At 47.9% G+C, this 13,591-nt stretch overlaps 1 long non-coding RNA gene across 1 annotated transcript; it reads right to left on the bottom strand.

Moving 5' to 3' along the window:
* Positions 1-235: 235 nt before the first annotated feature.
* On the bottom strand, positions 236-13,240 carry LOC122701432. The gene is made up of 3 exons (XR_006343082.1): positions 13,228-13,240; positions 12,637-12,638; positions 236-901 (listed from the first exon to the last, which is right to left on the bottom strand). It is a non-coding gene; the product is annotated as an uncharacterized LOC122701432 (long non-coding RNA).
* Positions 13,241-13,591: the final 351 nt, after the last annotated feature.

Raw genomic sequence — 13,591 nt, 5'->3', positions numbered from 1 at the left:
GCTTGAGAGACAGGGCCTGCCCCCGTGTCTAGAGGGCTGGGGGTGGGCCAGGCTCCTGCCGGCCCAGTAGGACAGCCCTCGTAGAGAAGTGGAGTGAGATGGATGAATGCAAGAGGCTCGCTTTTTTTAAATTTAATTTTATCGAAGTATAGTTGATTTACAGTGTTGTGTTAGTTTCTGGTCTACAGCAAAGTGATTCAGATTTATATATGTATAATATATATTTTTTCCATTATGAGTTATTACAGGATATTGAACATAGCTCCCTCTGCTATCAGTATATAGTCGGACCTTGTTTGTTTTATATATGGTAGTTTATATGTGCTAATCCCAAACTCCTAATTCACCCCTCCCCTTCTTCCCTCAGGTAACCATAAGATTTTCTGTTTGTGAGTCTGTTTCTGTTTTGCAAAGAAGTTCGCTTGTATCATATTTTACATTCCACACACAAGTGATATCATGGTATTTGTCTATGTCTGACTTCACCTAGTATGATGATCTCTGCATCCATCCATATTCCCACAAATGACACTTCATTCTTTTTTATGGCTGAGTAATATTCCAGTGTATGTATATATGTGTGTGTGTGTGTGTGTATAAACACACACACCACATCTTCTTTATCCATTCATCCTTCAGTGGACATTTAGTTTGCTTCCATGTCTTGGCTGTTGTGACTAGTGCTGTGTGGACATTAGGATGTGTGTATCTTTCCCAGTTAGAGTTTCTCTGTTTATATGCCCAGGAGTGGGATTCCTGGATCACACGGCCACTCTAGGGTTTTCAGAAACCTCCACACTGTGTTCCACAGTGGCTGCACCAGTTTCCATTCCCATCAACAGTGTAGGAGGGTTCCCTTTTCTCCACACCCTCTCGAGGATTTATTCTTTGTAGACTTTTTCTTGACAGGCTCACTTTTTTGATCTGTCTTTCCATCTGTCCAAGAGGCACCATCTCCTTGACTCGAATGGCCCGTCTGAGACAAGATCCTGAAGATAAGGCAGGAGGACTGGGTGGTGTGTGTACCACTCGGGGGGGGGGGGGGGAAGAATGTGAACAGTTTGCTCCCAAACAAACCCCCCAATCAGCAGGCCTGGGGGAGGGCCAGACGGCAAAACCGGAACTGAACTAGGAGGTGGAGGATTTGGGGAGCAGTCTTCTCTGGGTTTGGCTACAGATGTCAGTTTCAATATCCTTGTCTGGGGCGTGTGGGGAACCTTAGACAAGGACCGAGTCTTACTATGTACCCTCCTATTCCTTGTGCTCATCACAGGACATGCCATCTTGTAGGGGCTCAGCAAATCATTTCTAGACGGATGTATATAAGAATGGGACTAACACATCATGTGACCCTGGGCAAGTCACTTCTCCCCTCTGTGTCTGTTTCATCCTTTGTAGGAGGGACTGTCCCTAATTTTCCTCAAGTCCACCGTCTTGAGCTGACCCCTCCCATCCCATTGTTGGTCTTTGGCCTGCAGAGGCCCCCAAGTGGATTGTGGGCATCTCCCTAGCCTTTAGGGGATGGCATGGCAGTTGCTGCATCTGGGCTCAAGGGCATGCTGCCTGCAGGGGGCAGGGGGGCACTGGACCAGCCCTGCGCTCCAGAGAACTCAGCGCCTCCCCCAAGAGGGAGCATTCACAACGCTGCCTGCCCCCAGCACCACTCCCTGGACGGCTGGAATAAAATCCAAAATCCTGACTGTGGCTGACCCTGCTGAATCTCTAACCCCCTGACCCCTCGCCCCTCAGTTCTCTCCTGCCTCTGGGCCGCTGTAATGCTCTTCCACTGCCTAGAGCCCCCTCCTCCAATCTTCCTTTTGCTACATCTGCTTCACACTTCAGACCTTCACTCAGATGCCAATTTTTCAGTCTTCCCCTAAGCCCCCCATCATTATTCTCCATCCAAGAACCCTGTTCTTTTTCTTCATAAGATTATTACAGTTACATATTATTTGCTCGCTTTCTTTTGGGGGCAAGGCTGGGTCTTTCTTGTTCCCTATGGTAGCTGGCATAGAGGAGATGCTCCATAAGTGTGTGTTGAATGAATTCATGAACAAGGACCTTACCAGTCTTCATTCCCGTATCCCCCATCTCCCAAGTCCTGTTTCCACGTTTTTGACTTCCTGAGGGTTTGATTGGTGCTGGGCACAGTGCTAAACCTTCTATGTAGCAACCCAGTGAGAAAGGCATTCCTAGTTCCCGTACTTCACAGATGTGACAGTCGAGGCTCAGAGAGGTGAGGCCACAGCCCCCAGGTCACACAGTATGGAGTGAGGAAGGAGGATCCGACTGTAGTTGCTCCAACCTCCAAGGCCCATGCTCTGAATCTCCACCCAGCCATCCTGAGGTGGGTCCCCGTCCTGGCCCCCAGCCCTCTGCAGAAAGAAGCAGGAGCTGGAGATTTCCATGGGGCCCCAGATGTCCCACCTGGACAGTGGCCTGGCTCGGGGTAGATCAGCCTCCGGGCTGTGTTCTGCTGTTCCTCACTGCTTCCCAAATTAGTTCCACGTTCAGCCCAGGGCCTGTGGTTTCCACTTGTTTTCTGTAACTGGAGCTTCCCCGGCGCTTGGCACCGAGATCCAGAACTCGGCATCGGCTCAGCTTCCTGATTTTCTTGGATGTTGAGATGATGTCAGATGGTATCACTGGCAGAGAAAAGCCCAGGGGTCAGTAGGTAGATCGCCACCACCCCGCCCCTTACTCAGGTAGGAAGAAGCATCGCGGCATCGGCAGAGCCTCCTTGGCTCGTTTCGTCCTGGCAACAGATAATGGAAATTGAGAGCTCAGAGTGGTTGGGTGATTTGCCCAGGGTCACACAGTAAATGAGAAGCAGTGGGCAGTCTGTACAAAACATCCAAGCGCTTCCTTCCAGATGCTTTTCAGGCAGTGGACAGAACTGGAACATGGGGACCCGGAGTGGTGAAAAACCAGACCTTGCCCGCACAGGGCTCTGACTTGAGCAGAAAATGACCGGAATGAGTGCAAACAGTGATCAAAGCAACACCCGCCAACAGGAGACAATATATATTTTTAGACAGTGAGTGAGTCAGCCCTTGATGATTCACAGGCCTGGCTGGGCTTGCAGGGCAGCCCCAGGCCGCCAAGGGCAGGGCAGGAGATCAGCCACACCAGGGACAGGCAGGCTAGAGGGGGCTGAGGGCCACATCGGGGGGCCCCTCCTTGTCATCTGTTCCGTCAAAGGTTGGATGCTTTGCAGAAGTGCTTGGAAAGAGCTCACGGTAACAGAACTAGAAGGTGATGTTAGAGGCAGCTTCATGTCACTTGCTAGCCCTCCACGCTGGGGTAGGTGCTCGGGAGGCAGCGGCAGAGAGCGAAACTGACAGAGCCTGGAACTCCTGCAACTTCTTCGTGGGCCGTCCAGTCTCTGTCACAGCAATTCAGCTCTGCTTGTTATTTTTGAAGGGAAAAAGACATTTCATTGAGCTTTTGCTGCATAAATAGCTACAAAAAGCTGGTAGGGAGCAGCTGCCAGCGCTGTCTATACAGGTCACTAAGGGACCCGTGGGCAGGCAGATTGGGAGGGAGCCTGGTCATGACCGGAGGGGGAGACGGTGCCCTGGATGCTACTTGGCACAGAGAGTCTGATACGAGAAAGTGGGAGGGGCTGGCAGTAGGCAGTATGTAAATGAATGGGTGTGGCTCTGTGCATATAAAGCTTTATTTATAAAAGCAGGAAGCGAGCCAGTGTTGCCCTGGAGGCCATAGTTTGCTGAACCCTGTTCTCTTAAGATACCTCCCTACACCCCCTGGCTCCCCTTATTTGCCCTCCAGTGACTGACAGGGGCTTTCCAAGTGGTGCAGTGGTAAAGAATCCACCTGCCGCGCAGGAGGCACAAGAGACTTGGGTTCAGTCCCCGGGTGGGAAAGATCCCCTGGAGAAGGAAACGGCAGCCCACCCCAGTATTCTTGCCTGGAGAATCAATCCCATGGACGGAGGAGCCTGGCGGGCTTCAGTGCGTGGGGTCTCAGAGTCAGACACGACTGAGCACAGAACAGCAACAGCAGGGTGACTAATAGACGCCTCCCCGCCGTGACTCACCTGAAGCCTGGTCTCCTCCCAGGTAGCTCGCTAGAAATGGCTACAATGCTCTCCTTTCAGTGAAAACGTGTTCTTGGTTGGCTTCACAAGCCCCCGACACACAAGGATTTATGGACATATTGGACTGTGGTCTCCTTGGTGGCAACACCCACGTGTCACTCTGTGTCCAGCAGGGGGTAGAAAAGCCTTTACAGAACGGCGACCACCCCCCACCCCCCACCCCAGGGCCGTGCCCAGTCTCATGTGTCTTCTTTAGTGAGAAACTGGCAACAAACAAAAGAGGTATTCGGCAGACCAGGGCCCTTTCTTCGTCTCTGTCCCGCAGGGAGTCTCAGTTCAGTTCATTCGCTCAGTTGTGTCCAACTCTTTGTGACCCCGTGAATCGCAGCATGCCAGGCCTCCCTGTCCATCACCAACTCCCGGAGTTTACTCAAACTCATGTCCATCGAGTCAGTGATGCCATCCAGCCATCTCATCCTCTGTTGTCCCCTTCTCCTCCTGCCCCCAATCCCTCCCAGCATCAGGGTCTTTTCCAATGAGTCAGCTCTTTGCATGAGGTGGCCAAAGGACTTGAGTTTCAGCTTCAGCATCAGTCCTTGCAATGAACACCCAGGACTGATCTCCTTTAGGATGGACTGGTTGGATCTCCTTGCAGTCCAAGGGACTCTCCAGAGTCTTCTCCAACACCACAGTTCAAAAGCATCAATTTTTCGGCACTCAGCTTTCTTCACAGTCCAACTCTCACATCCATACATGACCCAGGGAGTCTGGGCAGCCCTAATTTCCCTCCCCGCCCCTAGTTCATATGACAAGTCCAGCAGGAGAGAGATGAGGGGCCATGGGAAGGGCCCTGACTGGGACCCCAGCCCTGTGTGTTGTGGGCACACAGCTTTCTCATCTGCAAATTGGACGGAGACAAGACCCACCTCCCTGAACTTGCTCAGAGGTGCATGAGTTGGCCTCTAAAATTCAAGGTGAAATGTCCCACCTGTTAATTATATGTATGTGGGTGTATATATTCTCAGACAGACAGTCTCCAATATACAGTTGTTCTACTTAATGATGGTTCAACTTAAATTTTTTACTTTAAAAAAAAGTTTTATTTTTGGCTGCTCTAGATCTTTGTTGCTGTGTATGGGCTTTCTCTAGTTGTGGCAAGCGGGGGCTACTCTCTAGTTGTGCACAGACTTCTCACTTCTCATGGCTGTGGCTTCCCTTGTTATGGAACCCAGACTCAAGAGGGCAGGCTCAGTAGCCACTCAGCATGTGGGATCTTCCTGCAGCAGGGGTTGAACCCGCGTACCCGCATTGGCAGGAGATTTCCTAACCACGGGACCCCCAGGGAAGTTGACTTTTTTTTTTTGCTTTAAACAGTGTGAAAGCGCTGTGCCTTAAGTAAAGACCCAACTTCAAATTTTGAATTTTGATCTTTTCCTGGACGAGCAATACATAATATGCTCCTGCCTTGTGATGCTGGGCAGTGGCGGCCATGTGATCACAAGGGTAAAAGACCAATGAATGCCCTTACTGCTATTCTGTACTTCACGTTCAGTGTGTATTCAATACATTATGTGAGTTACTCAACTTGACTGTAAAGTGGGCTCCGTTAGATGCTTTTGCCCAGCCGTGGGCTAATGTAAGTATTCTGAGCATATTCAAGGTGGGTAAGCCTCAACTCTGATGTTTGGAAGATCAGGTTTATTAAGTACGTTTTCCATTTATATTTTCAATTTATGATGGGTATTTGGGGATGTAATCCCATGGTAAGTCGAGGAAGATCTGTGTGTGTGTGTGTGTATGTGTGTATGTCCATAAATAAGGAATATACATAAAATCTCTCTCAGGAAGAGACATGTCTTAGTAGCATCGCTGTGCTCGGTCATTGGCTCGAAGCAGCCTCTGGAAAGATGAGCTGCTCTTTCTACAGCTGAAAATCTATAACATTGTTGAGAACTTGTTTTGTGCCAGTCTGAACTAAGCCCTTCAAGAGAAAATGAAGTGAAAGTGAAAGTCGCTCAGTCGTGTCCGACTCTTTGCAACCCCATGGACTGTACAATCCATGGGATTCTCCAGGCCAGAATACTGGAGTGGGCAGCCTTTCCCTTCTCCAGGGGATCTTCCCAACCCAGGGATCGAACCCAGGTCTCCCACATGGCAGGCTGATTTTTTACCAGCTGAGCCAGAGGGTTTTATTTAATTTAATCCTCAAATGGTCATGTGAGTTGGGTACTGTTCTTTCTGCCATGTTACAGATAAGGTCCAGAGAGGTTCAGTAAATTGCCCGAGGTCACACAGCCAGCAAGAAGGATGCACACCTGGGCAATTGCACCCTGTGTAAACAGCACCCCTCAGGGGCCTAGCAAAGAGTGGGAGTAATTGCTAACTGGTATGTTTTGCCCAGAAGTTGGACCCAGGCCTGGCTGGATGCAAAATGAACTGTACTATGAGAGATGAATACATTATTATGTCCAAGAAAATTAGCAGAATTTCAATAGCTTCCAGTTTCCAGTCTACAGTCAGATATTCTCAGTTGTCTCAATCTATAAAAATATATTTTATAGCTGCTTTTTTAAAAAAATTATTTTTGGTTGCATTAGTTCTCAGCTGCGGCTTGCAGGATCCTCGATGCACCATGAGGGGTCTTTTGTTGCAGCGCGTGGGGGCTTCTCTGCTTGTGGTTTTCGGGCTCCAGAGCACACAGGCTCAGCAGGTACGGTGCATGGACCCTGTTGTTGTGCGGCATGTGAGATCCCAGTTCCAGAACCAGGGATCAAACTCGTGTCCCCTGCGTTGCAAGGCAGGTTCTTAACCAGTGCACCGCCAGGGAAGTCCTTTCATAGCTGCTTTTTTAAAACCAGGATCCTATCCCACCCGGTTCACACCTCACATTTGGTTATGTCTTTTCAGTCTTCTCGACTGCAGCCCTCCAGGCTCCTCTGTCCATGGAAATTTCCAGGCAAGAATACTGGAGTGAGTTGCCATTTCCTACTCCGGGTGGTCTTTCAGTCTTTTACTCTTATTTTCATCCTGCCATCTTTCTTTCCCCCATGACTTTGACTTTTAGAAGAATCTAGATCTTTCATCTAATGAAAGTGCTAGTTGCTTCAGTCATGTCTGACTCATTGTAACCCTATGGACTGTAGCCCACCAGCCTCCTCTGTCCATGGAATTCTCCAGGAAAGAATCCTGGAATGGGTAGCCATTCCCTTTTCCGGGGGATCTTCCCCAGCCAGGGATTGAACTCACGTCTCCTGCCTTGCAGGCAGATTCTTTACCATCTGAGCCACCAGGGAATCCCATCATCATCACATTATAGATGCTCTCAAATTCACATTGTCTAATGATGTGATCCTGAGGGGCTTCATGCTCCTCTGTCTCCTGTATGTCCTGTCACCTGGAAGGCTTAAGCCTTGAGGCTTAACTAGTTTCTGATGCAGCTGGTTAAGCAAGAATACCCCATGGGTGACGTTTCATTGCATCACAATGGGCAACTCATACCAGCTGTTTATATATCACTCAGTGATGCTGAGTTTATTTCTTAATGTTGGTGTTGCCTGCTTGCTTTCCCCACTTTACACTCTATTGTCCCTTGTGCAATAAGCAGCCCATGGGGTGATGATATCTTGGCGCTGGGAGAGTATGCTGTCCCCAAATAGCCTTTCACCCAGGGCTTCCACAGCCAGCAGAGATCCTTGCCTGATTATGAATTGGTTACCACATTGGAGTCTGCAAAGCTTATTTTTCTCTTTCCTTCTATGTTTTTAGCTAGTGTTCTTCTATTTGCTCGCTTGCATGCGTGCTTAGTCGTGTAGGACTCTTTAGGACCCTATAGACTGTAGCCCACCAGGCTCTCCTGTCCATAGGATTTTCCAGGCAAGAATACTGGTGTGGGTTGCCATTTACTACTCCAGGGGAGCTTCCCAACCCAGGGATCGAACTTGTGTCTCCTGTGTCTCTTAACATCTCCCATCTCCTGCATTGGCAGGCGGATTCTTTACCACTGCACCACCTGGGAAGCCTGGTATTCTTCTATGGGAGGAGCTTTCCCCCCACTTTTATTTTGTCAAGTACAGTCAATTTCCATCATTCGTGGTAGTTAGGTTCTGTGGGGTCACCTCAAACCCTGAACCATTGCTTTTAGAGGAAATACAGGGTTAGCTTCCTGAGAGTCTTGGGTCACAATCTTTTGGTCAGTCTATCACTATGTAACTTTGTTTTATGTGCGTTTCTGTTTAAAGTCTTTTTATTCAATATGTGTTGTTGATTCACTAACATCAAGCTCATGGCCAACAGTGCTGAAACTCATGCCTGGATGAAGCTTATCTCATGCACATTTTCTCTGCAACACACATCTTAGACTCTTCTTGGGCTTAGGAGCATTACACAGCACTTTACTATGCCTGTGGCCATTTTTAGCAGCAAAATCACCGAGAAAAACCACAAAAATGCAAGGTGGGGGGGGAGTACCCTGGCTCTCAGACCACAAAAAGGACTTTTGTTTATGGTCTGAGAACTGAAACAAGTAGGCAGGTGTTGCCTTGTTCAGCCTCACCTGTGAAAATCCATGTCAAATGAATCTTTTTTTTTTTTTAACCACTTGGTACATGTCCAAGAATGACTGTGACTGTTGCTGGGTGAGTGAGTGTTAATTTGAGGATTACAAATAAAGTTGAGCGAGCAGACAAACTTGCAAATACTGAATCTGTGAATGACGAGGATACACACGGTATCAGTGTGGACATAGAGATATTTATTTATTGAATACCTTGCCATTCATTATAGTCAGTGTTCATCTCAAAGTTCAGAAGTCTAAGTTTAGCCAAGGGGAGTCCCTTCAAGCTGGCTTTTGTGACCTTTGGCATGATTCTTTTTGTCTTTTTCTTGCTTTTTGGTACAAGATATCATAAGGCCACCTGGAATCAGCCATTTCTCCAAAAAGCCTCAGTTAAGAAGAAACGATGTTTAGAAACCACGACCTGAGTATTAGGTGTGTTCAGTGCTACTGGGATGTCAGTGTTCCTAGACCATTTCAGAAAATATATTTGTATATGAAAATCATGTACACATTTGTTGTTGTTCAGTCGCTCAGTTGTGTCTGACTCTCTGTGACCCCATGAACTACAGCACGCCAGGCTTCCCTGTCCTTCATTATCTCTGGGAGTTTGCTCAAAGTTATGTCCATTGAGTTGATAATGCCATCCAACCAACATCCTCTGTTGCCCTCTTCTCCTCCTGCCTTCAATCTTTCCAAGCACCAGGCTCTTTTCCAACGAGTTGGCCCTTCGCATCAGGTGGTCAAAGTATTGGAGCTTCAGCTTCAGCATGTATGCATATCGATACATGAATGTGTGTAAGTTAGTCGCTCAGTCGTGTCCGACTCTTTCTGACCCCGTGGGCTATAGCCCGCCAGGCTACTCTGTCCATGGAATTCTCCAGGCAGGAATACTGGCTTGGGTTGCCATTTCCTTCTCCAGGGGATCTTCCCAACCCAGGGATCAAACCCAGGTCACATGCATTGCAGGCGGAAGCTTTACCGTCTGTGCTACTAGGGAAGCCAGGTACCTGAATGTGTGTTGATATTTCTGATTCAGATTTCACATATCCAAAAGAGTGTTTTCTTCATTAGTTTTTTATTGTGATAAAATGTTTATTTGGCTGTGCTGGATCTTACAGCACTCAGGATCTTTTAGTTGTGATACATGAGATCTAGTTCCCTGACCAGGAATCAAACCCTGGTCCCCTTTATAGGAGGCGTGCAGTGTTAGCCACTGGACCACCAGGCAAGTCCCGTGTGACTTGCCTTATAACAAAATTTACCGTCTTAACCATTTTTTGCAACTATCACCCACCATCCCTCATCTCGGAACTTTTCATCATCCTAAAGTGAAATTCTACACCCATTAAACAATAACGCCCTATTACCTTCTCTGCCCAGCACCTAGTAATCACCATTCTTCTTTCTATGAATGTGGCTGTTCTAGGTACTTCATATAAGGGGAATCATGTAGTATTTGTCCTTTTGTGTTTGGTTTCTTTCAATTAACATAATCTTTCAGGTCTCATCCTTGTTGTACCATATGTCAGAATCTCCTCCCTTTTCAAGGCAGAACAATATTCCATTGTATGGTTATACCACATTTTGTTTATCCATTCCTCCATTGATGGAGATTTGGTTTGTTTCCACCTCTTGACTGTTGAGAGTAATGCCTCTGTGGACATGGGTATACAAATACCTATTCATCCTAACTGTTTTTATGTTATATTTGTACTTCTTTTCTCTTACACTGAAAATCTAGACTTCTAATATCAGTTTTTACTTTTTGCTTTATCTACAATATGTGTAGAATCGTTTCAAAATTGTAATAGTGGGAATTTCTAAAAATAGTGGACAAAAGCAGATTGGTGCGGGAAGGGGAATGAGTAGTGACTGCCTAGTGGTTTGAGGGTTTTATTTTGATGTGACAAAAATGTTTTAGAACTGTAATAGCAATAGTTATACAACATTGTGAATGCTGAATGTCACTGAATTGTAACCTTTAAAATGGTTAATTTTATGTGTTCTGAATTTCATTTCAGTTTTTAAAAAAACATTACTGGATGCTAGCTAAGATTCCTTTGCATTTCTTTTCATCCTTACACTGTGTCACTCTGAGGAAATAACAGTCTGATCGCTGTGTTCAGAAGTTCTGAGAAACACTTTTCTCATTGTGGTTCTGTTATCAATTTGTTACACGAGTAGGTTCACTTGCTTCTATTTTGTTTTCACATTTGGGTGTTTTTGTTTTCTTTTTTAATTTCATTTCTGGAGCATAAAACAATATATGAATGGAACAAAGTTCAAAAGCCCACTCCCATCTGGGACCCCTCATCTCTAATCCCAACCAGCTCCCTTTCAGCTGGTTTGAGGTACTGTTTTTATGAGTTTCTGTTCATTTTCCTTTCTTTTTGCAAAACTGAACATAATAGGTAGATACAGATATTCCTGGAGAAGGAAATGGCAGCCCACTTCAATATTCTCACTTGGGAAATCCCATGGACTGAGGGGCCTGGCGGGCTACAGCCCATGGGGTCACAAAAGAGTCAGACATGACTTAGCAACTAAACTACAAACAACAGATATTCTTACTTCTTCTCGTCCAACACAAAAAGTAGGGTGCTGTGTTCACCATTACATGCTTTATTTTTTTCCACTTAAAATTATAAGGAACAATAACATTTTATCAAATGTCAGGAATAGTTTTTCTCAAGTTTGTAGGTTGCCTTTCATTTCTGAATCAAGTTCCCTAAGGCTGTCAGAGATGACTGCTATGGGGCTGGAGTTTTGACCACTGAGTAGAACTTTCTGGGTGGAGAAGAAGAAAGCCAGTTGGGAACAGCATGTGGCAAACCAGGGAGGCATCAGAGGATGGAGTCCAGGACCAAGTCCCTAAGGCTGGAGTGGCGATGAGGGGTGTCGCAGTGCTGGGTGCTAGGGAGCCACTGAAGGCTCTAGAGCTGTGGTGTGACCTGGTGGGCCTGGTTTAATGATGGATCCAGGACTGGGAAAGGACCGCTTAGAGGGCCAGCGAAGGCCTATCTGAGAGGTGCCAGTGTTTCTCGAAACTCCCTCAGAGCTCTTAAATTCAGAGCCGAGGGCAACTCTGGTGTGTCCTGAGGCCTCTCCCCGCCCTGGGGATTGGCCAGGCCGTGTCTCCACCTTGTGACCGGCGGTCCTCCTCCACCCCAGGGCCCCCCTGAACCTCCAGAAAGATTTAGGCCCATTAAACATGATGCAGCTACTTATGGGATCTTGGCCTTCAAGCTCACAGCTCTTTCTCACCCCTTGGCCACAGCCTTGATGTGTGACCTGACTGGGTTTACGGGATCATCCCAATGGGCTGGTGGGCCGGGGGGGGGACATGTATCCTTGGGCCGTTGAGGAGCTGGGGGAGACCCGGGAGCAGCTGTCCAACCCCAGAGACCCTCTTCCAAAGCCTGGGCGGCTCACTGGGTGGGAAGGGATGTGAGCCTGGGCACTCGCCCAGGTCGTGGGGAGAATGAGGCAGAGAGAAGCCTCTGGGTGGAGTGGACGGGAGGTGGGTGGCTCCCCGGCCCTAACCCCACCGGTCATTTCAGAGACCACGGAAGGCCCGGGGCAGGGTGGAGATGTCAGGGCTCTGCCTGGACTCAGGGACTCCTGTGACTCACTGTCCCAACACTGGCTCCTTGGTATGCCCTCTCAGTGGAGAATTCCCCCTACCCCTGCCCACCCCAGTCTGGAAGCAAGGCACCCCTTCCATCTATGGGGTCTCGGATCACATAAACTGGCTTCCACTCTGGGCTGTGTCCTTCCAGGTGAGCCCCTTCACCCCTCCGAGTCTCTTTCACACCCTCTTCCCTTAAAGTAGCCTTTCCCAGGTGCCGCTAATGGTAAAGAATCTGCCTGTCATTGTAGGACACTTGGGTTCAATCCCTGGTTTGGGGAGATCCTGTGAAGAAGGAAATGGCAACCTGCTCCAGTATTCCTGCCTGGGAAAATCCCATGGACAGGGGAGACTGGCGGGCTACAGTCTATGGGGTTTCAAAGAGTTGGATACGACTAAGCGACTAAGCACATAAACCCCTTAAAATAAGGGGATCATTTGACATACTTGGGACACAGCCTCCCTGTCTACACAAGGGTGTCCACGTGGTTCCCTCCTGCCCTTCATCTTGGCAGAGATGGAAGACCCTGGACTGCTTGAAGTACCAGAGACTGGGGGCTAGGGGTCTGCACAGAGCTTGCCAGATATTCCAACCAACAGGCAGTCACCAATCCTGTCCCCCTGGAACCCCTCTGCCCTTGACCTTGAAGGTCAAGCCCCCCCACACACCCACCCTCTTCCTTCTGGCCCCAGGCAACAGGAAGCCCCAAGTGACCCTGGGCAAATCTCTCCCCTTCCTAGCCTCACTTCCTTCATCTCTGGGCACAGAGTTGGACGCAGTGGTCTCAAAGGTCCTTCAGTGTCCAAACTCCAGGGTTCTTTTTTTTTTTTTAACAGTTGTATTCAAATACAGTTTACATAACTTCAGCCATTTAAAAGTACAACTCAGTGGCTTTTGGTATATTTGCAGATGTGTACAACCATCACCACTATCAGTTTTAGAACATCTTCAACATCTCAAAAAGAAACCTGGTACCCGTGAACTAGCAGCCCTCCTAGCCTCCTCCCCCCACCTCCAGACACCACCGTCTGCTTTCTGTCCCCTGGATTTCCCTATCTGGACTTTCACATGAGTGGAATCGTGGAATACGTGGCCTTTTGTATCTTGCTGCTTTCAGTTTTCAAGGTTCATCCATGTCCTGGCCTGCATCAGTATTCTTTTTTTACAGCTGAATGATATTCCATTGCATGGATATACTACGTTTTGTTTGTTCATCTGTTGATGGACCTTTGGGTGGTTTCTGCCTTTTGGCGCTCATGAATAAGGCCGCAGTGACATTTGTGTACAAGTTTCTGTGTGGATGTAAGTTTCCGGTTCTCTTGGGTGCATATCTAGGGGTGAAATTGC

This window comes from Cervus elaphus, chromosome 10 (assembly GCF_910594005.1).
Source record: "Cervus elaphus chromosome 10, mCerEla1.1, whole genome shotgun sequence".
NCBI classification, from domain to species: domain Eukaryota; kingdom Metazoa; phylum Chordata; class Mammalia; order Artiodactyla; family Cervidae; genus Cervus; species Cervus elaphus.
The sequence above is the reverse complement of the archived record's forward strand: the minus strand, read 5'-3'. Positions and strand labels throughout refer to the sequence as shown.